This window comes from Elephantulus edwardii, unplaced genomic scaffold (assembly GCF_000299155.1).
Source record: "Elephantulus edwardii isolate Elephantulus edwardi_28Jun2011 unplaced genomic scaffold, EleEdw1.0 scaffold00240, whole genome shotgun sequence".
Taxonomy (NCBI): Eukaryota; Metazoa; Chordata; class Mammalia; order Macroscelidea; family Macroscelididae; genus Elephantulus; species Elephantulus edwardii.
Window position 1 is genome coordinate 305,930 of NW_006399990.1, and position 18,530 is coordinate 324,459.

Genomic DNA, 18,530 nt, shown 5'->3' on the forward strand with positions numbered 1-18,530 from the left:
ATTTTAGGGCATCTTCATTTTCAGACAGTAAACTTGCGTCATGTGCATATTAGCAGGTTGTTGATAAATCTTTCTCCAATCATTATGCTATCTTCTTTTTCACAGAGTACAGCCCAGCATACAAATTGAATAGATATAGAAAAAGGATTCATTCCTGACCCACACCCTTCAAGGTTTTAAACTATACAATGTTCCCTTGCTCTGTTGGGACAACAGTTTCATGATCTAGGTGTTGATTTCAAATGAACACAATTAAGTGTTCTAGAATTCCAATTCTTCTCAATGTTAGTCATAGTGTGTTATTATCTGCAAAGTAAAAAACCTTTGAATAGTCAATAAAAAACAGTTAGATATTCTTCTGAAATTCTCTGCTTGCACTCAGGATCCATTTGACATCAGAATATCTTTGTTGCCACAGCCTCTTTTAAACCCAGCTTATACTTCTGGTTGTCCCTTATCAATATATTGTTGCTGTAATTTTTTTAAAAGGATCTTCAACATATATTTTGTTTGCATGTGATATTAGTTAAATTCTTTGATAAAGTCCCCGTTCCGTTGAATCACCCTTCTTTGTAATAGGAACAAATATGAATCTCTTCCAATGAGTGGGAGAGGCAACTGTCCTCCAAATTCCTTGACATGGACTAGTGAGCACTTTTAAGTTGAAACACGCCAATTGGTATCCCATTTATGTCTCTTCTATTCTATATTTTAATTGTGATTTTAACAAAAGTTTACAGAGAAGTTGGACTTTCATTTATCCATGTTGTACATTTCCCTACCTACCCACAATTCACTAATTTCAGAAAAAAAAATCCATTCATTGTTGCATAATTTCCTCCCTACCCTCTTTCCCCAGTCCACTTTGTTATGTATCTTTTATTCTGGACTGTTGTCATACAGATAATACCTAATTAAATAGTCCTTTTAAACAGTTGTTTCCTTTATCTGTTTCAATGCTGTGTTCATTATTTACCCCTTCTTTTCTCAGCTGTCTCCCAACCCTATGTCAGTTATGTTTTATAACTGTGGTACTATGCAGTGTTTGTCCCTTTGTGACAGATATTTCACTTAGCATAACTTCCTCCAGGTAACCCGTGTCTTGTAATATTTTATTAGTTCTTTGCTTTTTCAGTGCTATGTAGTATCCCATTATGTGAATATACCATAGTTTTTCTATCCATTAATTTGTTGATGGGCACTCAAGTTTCTTATACCCATTTTATATTGTGAATAACGCAGCAATATACTTTGGTGAGTATACATTTTCTTAAGTGGAAACTCTGGATTCTCTAGGGTATATTCCTTGTAGAGAAATTCCTAGGTCAAATACTTATTTTTTTTCTATTAGTTTATTTACAAAATTAGATAATGCATTGTTTTCAAGAGCAATTTCTTTCAGTATTCCTCACCCTCCCCATTGAATTTTACAATCCCATGATTAATCCTCTCCTCCCCCTGCACATCTTCATCCCTCTGATTGCAACCTCTCCCACTCCTCTTGGATCCTAATACTTGTTCTATAATGATGGCTTTATATATTACTTATCTTTGTGGGTCTGAGTTAGTTCACTTGGTATAATGCATTTCAGTCCCTCCCAAGTTAGGTAATAATTTACAAAATCATTGCTTCTGCATGCTGCATTGTATTCCATTGTGTGTATGTACCATGCTTTCTCAATCCTTTCATTTACATTTGGACAGTTGGGCTGTTTCCACATCCTTGTAATGATGAATAATGCTGCTATGAACATTAGTGTACAAATCTCAGCTGTACCTCTGTTCCCATATACCAAGTAGTGGAATAGCTGGGTCATATGGAATTTCTATGTTCAACTCTTTGAGGAAGCACCAAACTGCCTTCCAGAATGATTATTCCATTTCACAATCCCACCAACAATGTGTATGAGTTCCTTTCTTGCTACATCCTCTCCAACATTTCTTACTTGCTGTCATATTAAAATTTGCCAGTTACTGGAGTATGATGGTACCTCTTTGTGGTTTGATTTGTGTCTCTTTTTGCAAGTGATTTAGAGCATTTCTTCATGTGTCTATTTACTATTCAAATATCTTCCTCTGTGAAAATTCTTTTCATGTCTTTCACACATCTTATAACTGGGTTATCAGTCTTTCTTGTGGAGGCCCAGGAGTATTTTGTAAACTTTCGTTAATGTTAAACCTAAACTTTTAATGTTAAAACATTACCTAATGTTTGTTCCTCTCCAGATTTTCTTTTCACATTATTGGAAAAAGTTTTTGATGCACACAGGGATTTAATCTTTAGAAAGTCTCATTCATCAGTTTTGTCCTCTTCAGTTTGTACATTTCTGGCTGTTATTTGATAGTCTATATTTTGAACTAGTACTACTAAACTTAATCCCAGTTTGTCTCTTATGAAAGTTATGATTTTGATATTTACTTCCAGGTCTCTGCTCTCTTGAGTTGATTTTTATGTATAGTGTGAGAAGTGAATCCTGTTTTAACTTTCTGCAAGTCGAAGTCCAGTTTTGCCAGCACCATTTGTTGAAGAGGTTGTCATTTCCTCATTTGATAGCTCTGATTTCCTTATAGAATATCAGTTGACTATAGAGACCTGGGTCTAGTTCTAGGTTCTTAGTTCTATTCCATTGGTCTATGTGCCTGTCCTTGTACCAGTACCATGCTGTTTTGTTTACTACTGCTGTGTAGGTTTTGAGGTCAGGGAATGCTATGCCTCCAACCTCATTTTTTGTTTCTCAAGGGTCAAATGTTTCTATTTCCAGCTTTTTGAGGAACCACCAGTCTACTTTCCATAGTGGCTGTACATTTTTACATTCCCACCAGCAGTGAATAAGAGTTACAATCTCTCCACAACCTTGTCAGAATTTGTAGTTTGCTGCCCTGTTGAACTTTGCTATTGTTGCTGGGGTTCTAGTCTAAGTTTGCCAGTATCTTCAATACAGCTTGAACTGCTTTCTCTGGCTCTTATTCATACAGTATTTCTTGAAATCTTTCAGATGGTACAGTGATATTTTTTCCATATTCATTCACATTTCTTGGATCATTTAAAATTTTGCCCATAGCATCTCTAAGTATTCCAACTTGAGGCTTAAATCTGTTCTCAGTTCTTTCAGCTTGAGAATTACTAACCAAGTTCTTGTCCTTTTATTCTCTAAATCCAGATCTTTGCACTTTTCATAAAATATTTTGCTTTTTCTTCTTAAGCTGCTTTTTGAAATCTCTTCAGCCCTTTTATTTTGTCATCTCTTCACTTTGTTTTGACTTCTCAGTGCTCTAATGAAATTGTCATAATTTCTTCTGATATCCATTTTGGATTTTTCTTTCACCTCTTTGTAATGATCTTTTGCTCTCTTCATTTATAATATCCTTGATTTCAAACCATAGCTCCTCTGGTCTTTGATAATTGGTGATCAAGGCCTTTATACTGTTCTTAAATTGATTTTTTTTTTAAAATTCAGATGAGCTAGACTCAAGACCATATTTTCTTCTTGAAGATTTGGTTTCTGTTCTTCTTCAGTCTCAATTTGAATTTGCACATAAGCAACTGATGGTCTATTCCACAACCAGCAACTGACCTGCTTCTGACTGATATTCCTGAGCTTCTCCAGTAATTCTTTCCACAGATGTAGTCAATCTGACTTCTGTGCAGCCCATCAGATGAAGTCCAGGCATAAACCCACCTTTGGTATTTCTTTTAAAAAAGAAGTATATGCTATCAATATATTATTGACTATTCAAAATTCAGTCATTTGCTCTCCAATCTCATTTCTGTCACAAAACCCTTATTTTTTTCCTTCCTCATTGTTTCCTTTCCAATTATTCAAAAGAAGTGCTGTCTTAATTCCTACTTCGGGTCTTTTTGCTGCAGACTTTTATGTAATTTTTCTTATGTACTCTGCCTCTCAAAAGTCTCTTTCTGTGTTGTCAATTTTGATCTTATCTATATGAATGAACTTTGAAAAATCTTCCTAAAGCCTGTTATTTCATTTTTTACTCTTATGCTTCATGAATTACTGTAACATAGCTAAATAGTCAATGTTAGAATTCCTAATAACACTGTTATTAAAATACAGGACTTTTTAAAACTCAGAGTTTCAACCTAATAAAGCCATCTCAACTTCACTATGACTACATCCTTTGCAGGCTTTAAACCCACACGATAATCATGTTTGATTAGTGATAGCAATACTGTTGGTATCACTTAGCGTAGTATTTTATGGTATTCCCAACTGTCATGCAGCTCCTTCTATTATAGATCAAACAGAAGCTTTAATAATATTATAAATTTTAATTACAGAAAATATAATAAGTATTTATGAATTATTTAAATGTAATATACCTTGTTGTTGTTGTTGTTATGTGCCGTCAAGTCGCTTGTGACCCTATGTACAACAGCCCTAAACTCTGCTCTGTCCTGTGCCAATCACACCATCTCCGATACACCCATCCCAATTGCCCAAGTCACTGAATCAATCCACCTCATAGAGGGCTTTCCCCTCCTGCGTTGTCCCTCCACCCTCCCAAGCATGATGTCCCTCTCCAAGGACCAGTCCCTCCTTACAACATGTCCAAAGTATTAGACTGAGCCTCAGAATCCTTGCTTCCAAGGAGCCGCCTGGCTTGACCCTTGCCAGGATGAATCTGTTTGTTTTCCTAGCAGTCCATGGTACCCTCAATACTCTTCTCCAGCACCACAGCTCGAAGACATCAGTTCTCTTTCTATCCTCTCTAGTCATTGTCCAACTCTCTGATGCATAAGAGGTGATTGCGAAGACCATGGTCTGTATCAGATGCATCTTAGTCTCTAGAGAGACACAATTGCAATTCAGTACTTTGGAGAGGTCCCTAACAGCAGACTCTCCCATCATAATATGTCTTTTAATTTCCTGGCTATTGGTGCCAAAAGTGCTAACCGTAGAGCCAAGCAGACTAAAGTTGCTAACAATCTCAATCTCTTCACCATCCATCCTGATGCTGCCAATTGGCCCAGTGGTGAGAATCTTTGTCTTCTTGACATTGAGCCTCAATCCATATTGGAGGCTGCAGTCCTTGACCCTCTATAGCAAGCACTTCTGGTCCATATCTTAGATTACATAAATACCAACAATAAAATTATTTCATAAAATATTGTATTCTGGATTTAATTACAGCATTATTCCTTATAATATTACTGATTTTTCTTTCCTTCTTACTTCAACAATGTAACCAAGAGATCATAAAATTTGACAAATTAATGATTATAGAAATATCAGCATCAATAAAAACAACAGCACATATTTGTAGAACATGCAGACAAAGCCACATAATTCTAAGCATCATTATATCGGGTAATAATTACAACTCTGATGATTAGAGAGTTTAAAAAGGTAATTTAGTATAAAATTTTGAATTTCTAGGTTTTTGTATTCTTAAATTACTTTCTGTTGTGAATGAGTTTTGCTTTTATAAGTTACCATAGAAATGTTTAAAGTTAAAAATAATAAAATTTTACTGTGACACTGGACAAAAAATATTTATGCAAAAGTATACATTACTACCATTGGCCTACTGGAGTAACTTTTTGTTAAATTAATGATCATCTCTGCTTCATATTTTTTAATATTACACATTGTCTCATCTTAGTTTGTTCATAATAGTGTAAATGTTAAAGGTAAAATGTAATCTGGCTTAAGGTGATCAAGTATCTTGAGGAAGTTTTATCAAACTTTGTATAGTAACTTGAAAGCAATGCTAATTCTGCACTAGTTTTCTTGCCCCTTTGTTCCATTGAGTAGATAATCTATCATCATTAGACTATTATGATGTTTAAGAACCTGAATTCTGGAATCCTAGCACCAAAAAATTGCTAGCACAACACAGTGAAAGATTTTAGAAATAGATATTTGTATGTCAATTATCACAGTGGTTGATATTTAGAAATAGAGCTCTACAGTTTGCTATTGAATTAAGGACAGAAATAAACAGATCCACAGTCCAAAATGATTTTGATTACAATATACACAGCTAGGATAATTTCTTCAAATTAGGAGATGTTGTTGTTACTATGAGCCATCAAGTTGTCTGTGACAAACAGTGACCCTATGAATAACAGCTCTAAGACCTGCTCTATCCTGAGCCAACCTTATTGTCCCTGACACACCTCCCTCCTTTACTCCAATCACTGAGTCAATCCATCTCTTCAAGAGTCTTCTTCTCTTGTGCTATCCCTCCACCTTCCCAAGAATAATGTCCCTTTCTGAGGAATGGTCCCTCTTGGCAACATGCCCAAAGTATGTCAGATGGAGCTTCAGAATTCTTGCCTCCAGTCAGGATATAAGTGTTAAAAGAATTAACATTAAAATGTAAGAGAGTTTTTCAAAACAAGAATTAAGAAAAAAATAATAGTTATAACCAGCATTTCCTTTTAGCCCAATGATTCAGGAGCTGGAACAAAGTGAAGATAACAGGATAAGATAGAATGAGCCAACCTGCTTTAATGTGTCTATTTTTTTCAACACACACAGTCAGGAAAATTCAATGACTTTGCTTTTTGAAGTTTTTGAGGTTTTGTTGCTGTCCTTTCCTCCCCAAATATTTGAAGATGGGGAGCTCTAGGAGGTAGTGGTGGTTGCTTTTCCTAGGTATGGTTAAGTCAAGTACAACTCATAGGGTCCATATGAACAACAAGTCTGAACTCTGTCCTATCCTGTGCCATCTTCACAACCTCTGACTTGCTTGAACCCATTGCTGGGGTCATTGTCTCTCTTCCTCTCTTTCACCAGATCTTCACCTTTCTAAGCAAGATGCCCTCTCAAGGAATATCTTTTACTGAAACATGCCAGAGGTATGTGAGACAAAGCCTTATCATTTTTTGTCTGCAAGAAGCAATCTGGCTGCACTTTCTCCAAGTATTTGTTCTTTTGGAAGTCCATGGGATATTCATTACTTTTCTCCAGCACCACAGCTCAAATGTGTCATGTCTTTTCTATGATCCTTATTTATTGCCAAGATCTATAATGCATAGCATATAAGTGAAAAGACCATGACCTGAACCAGGCCCACCTTAGTCTTCAATCTGATAATGTTTCTCCTCAAAATATTTCAGAGATTGCTGACTGCATCTGTTTGTAAGAGATCCATTTACCTCCCCATTCTCAAGAAAGTAATTCAATAGAACACGGATATTATCAAACCATATTATTAATATCATATGCAAGAAAACTACTGTTGAAGATCATTCAAAACAGCCAGAACAGTGCATAGATAGGGAAATACTGAGAGTTTCATCACAATTTTGAAGAGGCCGTGGTACTAGGGTTATAATTACTGATGTCAGATGGATTCTGGCTGAAAGTAAAGAGTACCAGAAGGATGTCTATGCTTTGTGGATCATAACAAATTATGACTAATTTTGAGAAGAATGGGAATTCCAGAGCACTTAATTATGCTTATGCAAAACCTATACCTAGACCAGAAGACTCTTGTTCAAATGGAGCAAAGAAATATTGTTGTTGTTAGGTGCCATCAAGTCATAGAAGACTTGAGCGACCCTATGAACCAAAGACTTGAACACTTGCATAACTTTCATGGTTCCTCTATGTTCATAGAGTTTTCGGAGCCAAGTATTTCAGAAGTGGATACCACTCCTGCTTCCAAGCTTGTTTAAATCAGGAAGCTCCATCAAACACTGTCTACCATGGGTAACAATTATCACATTTGACACAGCAGTGTCACAGTGTTTAGCATTCTACAGCAACCAAGAGTTACCTCTGTACAGCAAATGGACAGAACAGTGCTATACCACTGAGAAGAATATTTGGCCAAAAACAATTAAAACCGGGCCTGAGGGTCACAGATTAAAATCACCCACCTTTGGCTTGGTAACATAACTTTCTATCCACTAGGTCAACAGAGCTTTCGTTATGCTGTTGTTGTTGTTGTTATTGTTGTTAAGTGTCATTGAGTTGTAGATGACTCATTGCCACCCTATGAATGAAAGACCTGAACTCTTGTATAACTTTTGTCATTCCTCCATGTTCATAGAGTTTCCAGAGGCAAGCCATTCCCCATCCAATGGAACAGAATTGAAAACCTAGAAGTAGACCCAGCTATCTATGGTTATCTGATATTTGACAAGGAAATCAAAGCTATCAAATGGGGACACAATGGAATACTATGCAGCATGTAAGAGAAATGATTTTGCAAATTATTACCTAACTTAAGAAGGACTGGAGAGCATTATGCTGAGTGAACTAACTCAGTTCTACAAGGATAAATATTGTATAAAACCATTATTTTGGAATGAGTAGAAGGATCCAAGGAAGGTGGGGGAAGGTGGAAGCAGAGGGATGGGGATGAGCAGGAGGAGGAGGGATTAATTATGGAGTTGTATAATTTGATGGGTGGGGTGGTGAGGGAAAGTGGAAAACTCTGTTCTCAAAAACAATGTATTCTTATTTGGTAAATAAACTAGTATAAAACTAAAAAAGAAAAAAATAAGAAAGGTAGAGGGGCAGCAAAGGAGAGAAAGACCATCAAACAGATGAATTTTTTACAGATGGTGGCACAGGATAGGACATACTTCTGACCTGTTGTTCATATGGTCACTTGGGTCATACTCAACTTGACGGCACCTAACAACAATAACAACAACTGAATGCAGACTTTCCCAGTGCAATATTTATTTTGATTTCTTGATTGCTGGCACAATTGGTGTTGAATATAGATCCAAGTAAGGCAAAGTTGTTCCAATATTTTCTCCATTTATTATAATAACATACTATGACAGGTTTTTCTTGGAAGCAGGAGTGGCATCTACTTCCATAATAGCTTGCCTCTGGAAACCCTATGAACCTGGAGAGAGGCTGAAAGTCACATGAGTGTTGAGGACTTTCCTTCATGGGGTTGCTATGAGTTGCCTATGACTCGATGGCACTTAACAACAACAATCTGACAGGTTTGGAAGCAGGAGTGTCTTCCACTGCCTAAATAACAAGCTTCTGGAAACCCTATGAACTTTGATAAATGTCGATAGTTGTAGAGGAGCTTCAAGCCTTTTGTTTATAGGGTCACTAGGAGTCGTGCTCAAACTGGAGGTGATCAAAAACAACATTATAATAATGTCTATTAAGCCAATGTTAAGAAATTCTGTTTTCTAAACTTTGAGATATAGTTCATATTTAAGGATGTGATTTGATATTCTGTAGCAAGTGCTTCATATCCTGCTCAATTTCTGTAAACCAGCTGATGCCCTCTGCCTAATATAGGTTGTTGATGAATTTTCCTCCTATCCTATCCTGATGCCATATTATTCTTCTTGAATAATTTTTTCAGCATACAGATTGATAAGCATATACAGAGGATACAACCCTGATGTATATTTTTCTTAATTTTAAACCATGTAGTGTGCGTTCCCCTGTTCTATATGGCCACAGACTCTGTTTGGTTAGTTTTCTTATGAGCACAATTAGGTGTTCTGGGATTTCCATTTCACTCAGTGTTAGCCATAATTTATTATTGTCCACACACTTAAAAACCTTTTCATATTCAATAAAGCACAAATAGATATGTTCTAGTGCTCTCTGCGTTCAGGTAGGATCTGAAATCAGCAATAATATCTCTGGTGCCCAGCTTGAACATCAGTTTCCTGTCTATATACTATCCTAGCCATTTTTGAATGATCTGTAATATTTTGCTTGCATGTAATATTAATTTTATTGTTTGATAATTCCCACTTTCTGTTGAATCATGCTTCATGGAAGTGGGAACAAATATGGATTTCTTCCAGTCAGTTAATCAAGCAAATATCCTTTATGTTTACAGGCATAGACTGGTGAGCATATCCAGGGGTCTTAGATAAATCATGTTCATTGATATCCCATCAATTCTTGGGATTTTAATGTTTGCCAATACCCTCCTTCATCATGATCAGCTCTTGATTATATGGTACTTCCCAAAAACATTTCAGAGTCAGCCAATTCTTTTTAGTACTGTGATTCTGCGTGTTTCTTTCATCTTGTTTTTTTTCTGGATCATTCAGATTTTCTCATAGTATCTCTCCATATTACAACTCCAGGCTTCACTTTGTTTTTCAGTTCTTGCAACTTGAGAAAAGCATAGCAATTCTTTCCTTTTTTTCCTTTCATTTCTACATCTTTTTCTATTCTGTTAAAATACTTTGTTTTATCATCTTGAGCTGATCTTCAAAATCTTTTGTTCAGGTCTTTTATTTCAGCATCTCTTCGCCTTTATTTTTTTTCCTTCAGGATATTCTAGTACAATTTTCAGAGTCTCTTATGATATTCACTTTTTTTTATCTCACCTTTGGCTTTTAATTACATTTTACTCTCTTAATGAATGATATCCTTGATGTCATTCCAATACTCATCTGGTCTTTGGGTGTTAGTGTTCAATGATTGAAATTTGTTTTTGAGCTGATTTTTAAAATCAGGTGGGATAGAAATGATACTTTTGTCCTTGTGGACTTGTTTTCATTTTCTTCAGCCTCAGTTTGAACTTGCGCAAGTATACAATCAGAATCTAATTTGATTTTGACCATTTATATTGAGCTTCTCCAGTGATTTCTTCCACAGATATAATCAATCTGATTCCTATGCTGACCAACAGTAAGGTACATGTGTAAAGTCACCTTGTTTTTCTCCTTAAAAAAAAAGGCATTCACAATAAATCAATCCTTGAATGAACAAAATTATATAATTCTGTTTCCAGCCTCATTTCTGTCACCAAGTCCATACTTTTGGACTGCTGTTCCTTCTTTATCAACTTAAACTTTGGATTCCAGCTACCAGATATCAACAATATATACTGATTTCATGTTTGGTCCTTTTTGGATCATAAAATTTGGTAAAAATCTTCAATTTCCTCCTGTTAAAGTTCAACTGTTGGTGTACCTATATGAATAAGAGTCATATTAACAGGTCTTCCTTGTATGCATATGGATAATACTCTATCAGTCATAACATTGTACTTTAGGATAGAACTTGAAATTGTCTTTTTAGCTATGACTGCAGCACCGTTCTTGTTTTTTATTCCAAATATAGGGTAACATGATTCAAAGTGCCCAATGCCAGTTCATTTAGAATCCACTTCCTAAACAACTTGCCTCTAGACACTCTATCAACTTTGAAAATGTGGATAGTTACAGAGGAGCTTCAGGCCTTTTGTTCATAGGGTCACTATGAGTCATGCTCAACTTGAAGGCAATCAACAACGCAACAATGCCTAGAATGTAAATGTCCATATGTTTCATTTAATTTTTCACAACTTCTAGTTTTCCAAAGTTCATACTTTAACTACTAACTGAGGATTGCAAGTTTCCTTTCATTTTTATTTACTTCTAGTCTGGACTCTACATCTATCACTATAACTACTTGTGTTCCTCCATTTTTATAGGGTTTTCAGAGGTCTGCTCTTTAAGAAGTCAATAACTTTAATGAAATTTATAGTTCCTGGTTTTAGTCCTAGGTCCATGATCCATTTTGAGTTGGTTTTTTTGTATGGTGTGAGGTGTGGATCTTGCTTGAGTTTTCTACAGATAGTTATCCAATTTTGCCAGTACCACTTGTTGTTAAAAAGGATGTCATTTTCCCACTTACCTTATTTTATCACTTTGTCAAAATACAATTGATCATAGGTAGATGGGCTGATTTCTGGATTCTCTATTCTATTCCATTGATCTATGTGTCTGTCATTGTACCCGTACCACACTGTCTTGACTACCTCAGCTGTGTAATAGGGTTATAAATCAGGGAGTTAGATCCCTCCTATCTTATTTTTTCTTTTTAAGGAGTGTTTTTCTTAGTTGGGGCCTCTTTCTATTCTAAATGAAATTGAAGGGTGTCTTTTTCATCTCATTGAAGAATGGACTAAAACCAATAGCTATACCTTTCATTGAAGAAAAGCTTGGAAGAACTCTAGAAGTTCTAATCTACAACATAAACAGTCTTCTAAGCATCCTGAAAAATTTACAACCAGGAGAGGATAAAATAGATGAATGGACTTTCTAAGAATCAAATCCCTATTCACATCTAAAAACTTCTCCAACAGGGTAAAAAAGTAAGCCACAGACTGGGAAAAAATATTTGGTAATGAAATGACAGATAAGGGACTTATATCGAGAATTTATAAAATACTGGAGCACCATAAGAAGTTAAAGGTAAATAACCCAATGGAAAAATGGGCCCAGGATATGAACAGACACTTCACCAAAGAAGACACATTCAGATGGCAAACAAACACATGAATAAATGTTCAAAATCCTTAGCTCTAAGAGAGATGCAAATCAAAACAACTAAGGGATATCATTTCCCCTCAGCAAGAGTAGCAAAATTTAAAAGAGTAGCAAACTTCCAATGTTGGCAAGGTTACAGAGAAACTGGAACCGTATTCACTGTTGGTGGGAGTGCAAAATGGTGCAAACAGTATAGAAGGCTCAAAAAGTTTGAAATAGAAATACCATTTAATCCAGCAATTCCACTACTGGTAATATACCCAAAGAAATCATAACTGTCATCCAAACAGATATGTGAACACCCATGTATATTGAGGCTTTATTCACAATAGCAAAAAGTTGGAAACAACCTAAATTCCCAGTAACAAACTAATGGAGAGAGAGGCTGTGGTATATTCACACAATGGAATACTATGCTTATTTGAAAAACAAAAAACTCATTAAATACTATGCAAAATGGATGACCCTGGAGGACATTATGCTGAGTGAAATATCTCAGTCACAAAAGGACAAATACTGCATAGTGCCACTGTTGTAAAATGGGACTGAAATTGGGGTTGGGGGAGACTGAGAAAGATGGGATAAATTATGCATACTGCTTTGAAGCAGATAAGGGAGAAAACTGTTTAAAAGGGATATATGATTAGGTATTGTCATGACAAGAGTACAGAAGGAAGGCTGCATAGTAGTGTGGACTTGAGGGGAGAGAGGGGGAATTGCATAACACTGCAAGAATTTTTCTTTGAGTTTTCAAAGAGAAGTGAAAACTGGGAATAGGGGCAGGGCAAAATATGTAACAACGAATGAATGGAAATCCAAGGTCTGTAAACATTCATTAAAATTAATAATTTTTTTAAAAAGTCAATAGCTAATTCTGCTTCCTGGGTGTCTTAATATGGGAGCACTACTGAAACTTGTCCACCATGCGTGACCCTTCTGGCATTAGACACACAGTAACAGAACTCTCAGCATTACAGTAACTCACAAGTTACTTCAGTACAGCAAACTGACAGACAAGTGCTTTACTAAGAACAATGATTAACAAGCAAGAATATAAATATGTAAGCTAAAATTAATAATACGAGAAGGATGAGAATATCATCCCATGTGATTCACTGCCTATGAAAACTCACTGAAGGATCAGCTATGAGTTGGATCTGACTAGACAGCACACAACAACAATAATAATCAGTAATATGTATATAAGGCCCCCAATACAACTAACTGATATGTCAAAAGCGAGAATGATTATGCATAGTGGGCAGTGTTTGGTGGAGCTCCCTGATTAAAACAAGCTTGGAAGCAGGAGTGGAATCCACTTGAGAAATAGCTTGCTCTGGAAACCCTATGAACTTTGAGAAAGGACGAAAGTTATACAAATGTCCAGGTCTTTCTTTCATAGGGTTGCTATGAGTCACCTATGACTCTAAGGCACTTAACAAGAACAACAACAATACAACAAACTAATAGTTAAGTGTTGTACCTCTAGTACCAAATGTGGCATACAGATATTATGTTGCTGGATCAAGTTCAAGCCTAGGGTAGCATGACAAGATAGGGTCTCAGTTGGATGTTGAAGTATTCCAGCTGAAACTAATGTCTGGCACTGGAGAGTAATGTCCTGGATGTGAATATTACAGCATCTTTGATGCTGGTGTTCCACACAAGGCCCAAGGGTTGATACTGCTCTAAACCCAAGAGGCCAAGTTAACAAGAGTTCATGTGTCAAAAGATTGGCTACTGAGCCAATCTGGTGGCTTAGGGATAAGGAAATGTACTGGCATAACAAAAATAAAGTTTTCAAATCCACCAGCTTCTCCACAAGAGAAAGACGAGCAAACTCCTCCCTGGAAAATTACTGCCCCTGAAAATTCACTAAAGGGTCACCTATGGAATTATTCCATACTTAACAACATTTAAAGATACTCACGTAATCTCTTTGTCTCTTTCTTTGGTGATTCTCAATTTATTGTCTAACCAATAGCCAATACTCTAGACCCTTCCACACCTTTTGATGTAAGTGATGTGTATAGAAATTAACAAACATTTGATACTTTTTGCAACTTTTTCTTCAAAGAGGTAAACCAAAGTCCAGTGCAACAATGATCTCATTTCAAGTTACCAGACCTACCTGGGGTGCATGAGTTTAGAATATCCCTATAGGAAATTTGGCTTGACTGTGCTAAATTTGAGCACTGGTGGCCTAGTGGCAAGAAGCTGTGTTGCAATCCCAAAGGCACAGGGTATGAATCCACCAGCTGCTTCACAGAATCTCCTTCCATGCAGTTAATTGCCTTGGAAAACCCACAAGAGGGTCAACTGTGAGTCGGTTCCCACTCGACAATACACAACAACAACAACAACATGCTAAATTTATGAAGGCTTCAAAGTGGAAATCTTGATTAGGAAAAACGATTTTTGGATTTAGGATTTTTCCCATTCCTTACAGCCAGCTTATTGATATTTTCCTCTCTTAACTATTGTTTTATATTTTGTAACTTGAGTGTTGAATAATGATTTATTCACTCTCTCTATCTGTATTCCTTGGGTACTTCTGAACAGTGCCATTATTGATGAGTAGGTGATTAATTTGCCTTGCAATAAAGCATTCATCTAAGAACTGTGCAAACATTGCATAGGAAGGATTGTTCTTTCCAATGGTGCTCTCACAGTGTGGAAATATTTTAACGATTTTTTCTAGACTAATTTTGTCACTGAGAGTTAAGATCCATAAGCTGTGACTCTTTTCTCTTTATATTTTGTCCCAGATATCCATGTCTGCCACAGTAATACTTTTCAAACACATATTTCCGGTCAAATAATCTCCAACAACTTATCTGTGAATACTAGCTACATTTTTCCTATATTAAAGGAAAAAACTCACTAAAATAATTATTGTAAGGAATAAAATCTGAATGCCTTAGAAGCTGGACTATCTTATGATTGGTGAGAGATTTGGGAAACTAAACTTCTCAGAATTTTATTTTCTTGTTCTTAGCTTCAAATCTAGTTTACCTTCTTTGTAGAGCATTGATTGAATGCTCTTGAAAATGTTGTAAAAAAATTTCGTTTCAATGTAAAGTGGTACATTTATTTAATACCTGCATTAACATTTTATGATTCTGAATCTATGTTGTGAAGATTTTACATCACCCTATCCTGCCCCTAGTGATTTTCTCCTTTTTCTCCTTTTCTGCATTCTTCCTTTCCCCTTTCTTTTTCTCCCCCATAATAGTGGTCTTGTCATTGAGTAGTCTGTGACTCACAGTGACCCTATGTAGAATAACTCTGAATCTTGTCCTTTCTTGAACCAATATCATTATTTCCAACACATCTACCCTCATTTCTCTAGTTAATATGCCAATCCACCTCCGTCATTCAGGGACTTCGTCTCCTGCACTGTCCCTCCATCATTCCAAGCATAATGTCCTTCTCCAGAGACTGGTCTGTCCTGGCAACAAGCCCAAAGTATGTGAGATGAAGCATCAAAATCCTTGCCTCGAAGAAGCAACTTGGTTTCACCCTCTTCAAGGTAAACTTGTTCATTCTTCTTCCATGCTTAATCACTGTCAAGCTCTCTTATGTATACCAAGCAATTGCAAAGACTATGACTTGGATAAGGCTCAAGTTAGTCTTTAGACTAACATTGTTGCTCTTCAGTACTCTAGAGAGGTCCCTGACAGGTTTTCCCCATGCAATTCATTTTTTGATTTCCTGACTACTGGTGTCAAGAGTGTTGATTGTAGGACCAATCAAGCTGAAATTGTTAACAATCTCAATCTCTTCTCCATATATCAATGTGCTGCTAATTGGCCCAGTGATGAGAATCTTTGTTTTTGTGAGGTTGAACTTCAATCAATTTTGAAGACTATAGTCACTGACCTCTGCAGCAAACACTTCAGATCCTCCACAGTTTCAGCAAGCAAGGTTGTGTCATAGGCATAATGTAGATTGTTGATGAGTTTTCCTCCAATCCTGATAAATTCCTCTTCACGAATCCAGCCTCCTGAATGATCTGTTCCACATACAGATTGAAAAAATACGGCGACAGGATGGATCCCTGATGAACTCCTTTTCTGGTTTTGAACCGTGCAGTATTTCCCTGCTCTGTTTTAATTACTGTTTCCTGGAACAAGTATAGTTTTTACACAAGCACAATTAAGTGTTCAGGGATTCTCACTCTTCTCAAGATTAGCCACAATTTGTTGTGATCCACACAGTCAAATGTCTTTGATAGCCAATGAAACACACAGATAAATATATCTTTGGTGCTGTTTTCAGAGAAGATCTATGTAATATTAGCTATAATATCTGTAGTGCCACAGCCTCTTCTAAATGCAGGTTTCACATTCGTAAGTTCTCTATTGGTGTAGCTTAAGCAGGATTTTTCTTTATGTGACTGAGTTAGTTTATTCAGCATTGAGCTCTCTATACTCTCCCATGTTCTCAATCTATTTGCTTATTGATAAACATTTGGATTGCTTTAATTTCCTTGATATTGTGAATAATATTGTCATAAACATAGATTTACATATCTCCATTCATTTCTCAGTTCTGATTTCCTGGGATATATTTATAGGAATAGAATAGTTAAGTCATGTGGGATTACTACGTTCAGCTTTTTGAAAAAATCATAAATTACCTGCCAGAATAATTGTACCATCTTGCAATTACATTTTACAGTCAATAGTGCACGAGAGTTCCAATATTTCTACCTCTTCTCCAATTTATTATTTCCTGTGTTACTAAATTTTGCTATTGCTGCTGGGGTGAGATGGTATAACATTGTTGTTTTGATTTACCTCTCTCTGATTGCTAGCGATTTTTAACATTTCTTTACCTCTTTCTTAACCATCCAAATACCCTCCTTTGTGAAGAGTCTTTTCATGTCTTTTCCCCATTGTCTAGTCTTTTCTTATGGAGGTCCTTTGTTGTTATGGTTTTTATGTTCTGTTGGATCAACTACAACTCATAGTGACCCTATGAACAATGGTTCTAAATCTTACCTTATCCTGAGCCAACTTCACCATCTCTCGCAAGCCTGACTTCATTGCTACTATCATTGTGTCAATCCATCTCATCCTGGGTCTTCTCCTATACTAACCCTCTGCTTTTTATCAAGCATGATGTCCTTCTTGAAGAACTGATCCTTCTTGATGACATGTCTAGAATATGTGAAATGGAACTTTAAAATCCTTGTCTCTGATGAGTGATCTGATTTCACCCTCTCCAAGACAGACCTGTTTGTTTTCTGGGCAATACATAGTACATTCAGTACTCTCCTCCAGAATCACAACTGAAAAGTATTTATTCTTCTTTCATCTTCATTCATTGTCCAGCTCTCATACACATAGCAAGTAATTAAGAATTCCATGGCCTGCATCAGGTATACTTTAGTCTCTAGAGTAAGAGAGGCCCACTAGGGAGGACCTGTATTATTCTATAAACTTTAGTTATGAGACCTTCATCTGAATTGTCATTGCCATATAAAGATCAGTATGTTCCATTTATGTCCTCATTAATTTTTATATCCCTGATATAGAAGCATTTCTGTTATTTATAATTTCTCTTTAAAATATTCTAAAACACATTTGGTATATTCACTACAGCAAAATGAAATCTTCAAGGATTTTGTAGTAAAATAATCTATATTCATCTTCCATTTTCATGAAACTCATTATTTTACTCATAACTTGAAAATTATATTTTGGCAGCTTTAGAAATATTTCACTTACATATATTATAGATTCATTTCAAAGAGCAAAGAAAATCTCATTATGTGTTAAACAATTTGCTATGTTCCAGAAACAAATTTAGTGTGGCAATAGAATCATGGTCACTATCTTTCTGAAGAAGTACAAAGATTACAATCTTAATATGTACTGGAAAAGTCATTCTCACTACACCAATAGGCAAATTGGAGAAAAGTTTGAAGTTGTTAACAAATTCATTTTACTTGTGTTCACAATCAACACCCAGGGTAACAGTAACAACAGTCAGAAAATCAAAAGATGCATTGTGTTGGGAAATTCTACCACCAAGAACATCTCCAATGTGTTAAAGAGCAAGGATGTCAGTTTAAGACTAAGGTGCACCTGATCCAAACCATAGTCTTTCCAATTACTTGGTGCACATATGAAAGTTGGATGATGAATAAGGATGATAGAGATAAATTGATTGGTTTGTGTTGTGGTACTGAAGAGTAGTACTGAATATCTCATGGATTTCCAAAACAACAAAACAAATCTTGGAGGACATACAACCAAAGTGCTACTTAGAAGCAAGCATGGTAAAATATCAT

The 18,530-nt window shown here is 36.0% G+C and overlaps 1 pseudogene; it reads left to right on the forward strand.

Moving 5' to 3' along the window:
- The window catches only part of LOC102858722, a 154,783-nt pseudogene that overhangs the window by 48,844 nt on the left and 87,409 nt on the right, over positions 1–18,530 (forward strand).